Source organism: Schistocerca piceifrons, chromosome 7 (genome assembly GCF_021461385.2).
Source record: "Schistocerca piceifrons isolate TAMUIC-IGC-003096 chromosome 7, iqSchPice1.1, whole genome shotgun sequence".
NCBI lineage: Eukaryota > Metazoa > Arthropoda > Insecta > Orthoptera > Acrididae > Schistocerca > Schistocerca piceifrons.
The window spans coordinates 466,401,906-466,405,515 of NC_060144.1; the positions used below are offsets into that span (position 1 = coordinate 466,401,906).

Here is a 3,610-nt window from a genome sequence, read left to right on the forward strand (position 1 = left end):
GGGGGGGGGATCCGCAGAGCGAGCATCACCATTGAACACTCACTCCAACGTACATAATCCGTGGGCTTTCTGTGGCATTCATAAGAGCGGCGGCTTTGATTTAACATCTCAGCAGCTCATATGGTAGCCTGTTGGAGCGTCGAAATATTATATTACACTACTGGTCATTACAATCGCTACACTAAGAAGAAATGTAGATGATAAACGGGTATTCATTGGAAAAATATATTATACTAGAGCTGACATGCGATTACATTTTCACGCAGTTTGGGTGCATAGATCCTGAGAAATCAGTACCCAGAACAACCACCTCTGGCTGTAGTAACGGCCTTGGTACGCCTGGGCATTGAGTCAAACAGAGCTTGGATGGCTTGTACAGGTAAAGCTGCCCATGAAGCTTTAACACGATACCACAGTTCATCAACAGTAGTGACTGGCGTATTGTGACGAGCCAGTTGCTCGGTCACCGTTGACCAGACGTTTTCAATTGCTGAGAGATCTGGAGAATGTGCTGGCCAGGGCAGCACTCGAACATTTTCTGTATCCAGTAAGGCCCGTACAGGACCTGCAACATGCGGTCGTGCATTATCCTGCTGAAATGTAGGGCTTGGCAGCGATCGAATGAAAGGTAGAGCCACGGGTCGTAACACATCTGAAATGTAACTTCCACTGTTCAGAGTGCCGTCAATGCGAACAAGAGGTGACTGAGTCGTGTAACAAATGTCACCCCATACCATCACGCCGGGTGATACGCCAGTATGGCGATGACGAATACACGCTTCCAATGTGCGTTCACCGCGATGTCGCCAAACACGGTTGCGACCATCACGTTGCTGTAAACAGAACCTGGATTCATCCGAAAAAATGACGTTTTGCCATTCGTGCACCCAGGTTCGTCGTTGAGTACACCATCACAGGCGCTCCTGTCTGTGATGCAGCGTCAAGGGTAACCGTAGCCATGGTCTCCGTGCTGATAGTCCATGCTGCAGCAAACGTCGTCGAACTGTTCCTGCAGATGGTTGTTGTCTTGCAAACGTCCCCATCTGTTGACTCGGGGATCGAGACGTGGCTGCACGATCCGTTACAGCTATGCGGATAAGATGCCTGTCATCTCGACTGCTAGTGATACGTGGCCGTTGGGATCCAGCACGGTGTTCCGTATTACCATCCTAAACCCACCGATTCCATATTCTGCTAACAGCCATTGGATCTCGACCAACGCGAGCAGCGATGTCGCGATACGATAAACCGCAATCAGGATAGGCTACAATCCGACCTTTATCAAAGTCGGAAACGTGATGGTATGCATTTCTCCTCCTTACACGAGGTATCACAACAACGTTTCACCAGGCAACGCTGGTCAACTGCTGTTTGTGTATGAGAAATCGGTTGGAAACTTTCCTTATGTCAGCTCGTTGCAGGTGTCGCCACCGGTGCCAACCTTGTGTGAACGCTCTGAAAAGCTTCTCATTTGCATGTCACAGCATCTTCTTCCTGTCGGTTAAATTTCGCGTCTGTAGCACGTCATCTTTGTGGTGCAGCAGTTTTAATGGCCAGTAGTGTAGATTGATTTGAGGATCGGTTTGCGAGGCACACATACGGATTATAAATTATTACGCCTATAAAGCCTACGCAGTCACACAGCAATAGGTCTCTGAAAGTAACTATTAAATCTTGTATGCCATACTACCGAGGTATATAACCATTTGTCGTTACTTTCGTTACTGAACTTCATTAGTGTTGGAGTTATTGCACATAAATACTTCTTTGCTATTCAAGCAACTTGTGGGTATAACCATACTCGTGAATGCAACTTCAGTGTGGGTCCTCTTTCCTAACCAGATTTTTCTGTTTTACATACTGCGAAACGGTCACCACGATTATATTGGCATTCATGATAACAGCTGAAGTTGCAAGAACTGAACTGCTAGCTTGGTTCATAAGCTCGTAGCCTTTTTGTTTTGCATGTTGATACTCTGGCTCCCATGGGTTTGTTTGTCGATTTTCATTTGTTTTCTTTATAGTCCACTGTTACTATTTGAGTTTACATATTTTTATTTTGTCATTTGGAGATGGTGAGTAGAACTGCAGACGCTAGAAAATGGAGTGCCAAGTCGAGAAACTGGAACATTTCCAGCATATTCTTCTGTTTGAATTCAATAGAGAGGTGACAGCAGTAGAGGAACACAAAAGCATTTGCGCCTTGTATGTGTATAATACCATTGCAAAGAGCACCAATAAAATGGTATTCCCGTTTCAAAGATGATCGTTTTGACATGAATGATTCCCCACATTCAGAAATGCTATAGGAGCTTGGTGAAGATCGTATAAACGCATTAATCCACAATGATTCACGTTACTGTACACGAGAACTGGCAAATGTGACGAACTGTGATCATTGCCAACATAATACGAAATTTTCATGTAATGGAAAAGGTTCAAAAATAGGGTGTATTGATACCGCATGCTGTAAGCCAAAATCGCAAAAATCAGCAGGTTGTCATATGTGCATCTCTGCTTGCTCGTCATCAGTTGGCTGGTGAACAACACCGACCACTCATATCCTGCATCGTTACTGGTGAAGAAAAGCAATGTCTTTATGCTAACACAAGGAAAGGAAGGAATTATTGAACTCGAAACAAAGCAGCAACTCCCCATACAATCACCTTCTTGCATCCACAAAAGATGACGCTATCATCTGGTGGGACAGCGACGGTAGGGTGTGGTACGAATTGCTTCCCAGAGGTGTAACCATCACTGGTGACATTTACTGTAACAACTGGGACGTCTTGCGGACGTAAACCATAAATCTCACCTGCATTCTGCTCGAGTGACAAAAAAGACTAAACAGGAGTATTATTTAGCTTTCCTGCACACTCATGCAACGGCCTTGCCGCGGTGAATACACAGGTTCCCGTCCGATCACCGAAGTTAAGCTCTGTTGGGCATGGCCGGCACTTGAACGGGTGACCATCCGGGTCGCCATGTGCTGTTGTTATTTTTCGGGGTGCACTAAGCCTCGTGATGCCAATTGAGGATCTACTCGACCGAATAGTAGCGGCTCCGGTCAAAGAAAACCATCACGATGACCAGGAAAGCGGTTTGCTGACAACACACGCCTCCTATCTGCATCCTCAGCTGAGGATGACACGGCGGTCGGATGGTCCCGATGAGCCAATTGTGGTCTGAAGATGGAGTGCTGTGCTGCACCCTCAGATTTTCACCTTCTCCGCTCTCTGTCGAACAACCTTAAGGAACTTCCGTTTCGGATGAAAATGCGGTCCGAACATGGCTCGACTAGTCGTTCGCGTAAAAACCTCGTGTTTTGTAAACCGTTGTATCTGTTATGTATATTACAGTTACATAAAACCGCTATGAACTTATGCACCAACCCTTGGCTGTCATATCAAAATCCAGCTTCAATCGCCACGACAATGCCTCACCTAGGCCACTATAGGCAGCTGTGCTGTACGGCGGCCGATACGGAGACTCTCTTTACGACCGTAGCTGTGTCCCAGGCGCTTGCCGTAGTCCTGTTAAAGCCTCCGGTTATCGCTACCATGTAGCCGGCGATCTGGTGTACGGCAGAAACCGTAGCGTGTGAAACGAA

The 3,610-nt window shown here is 46.5% G+C and overlaps 1 pseudogene; it reads left to right on the forward strand.

Moving 5' to 3' along the window:
- The first annotated feature begins 2,880 nt into the window (after positions 1–2,880).
- On the forward strand, positions 2,881–2,998 carry LOC124709446 (annotated as a pseudogene).
- Positions 2,999–3,610: the final 612 nt, after the last annotated feature.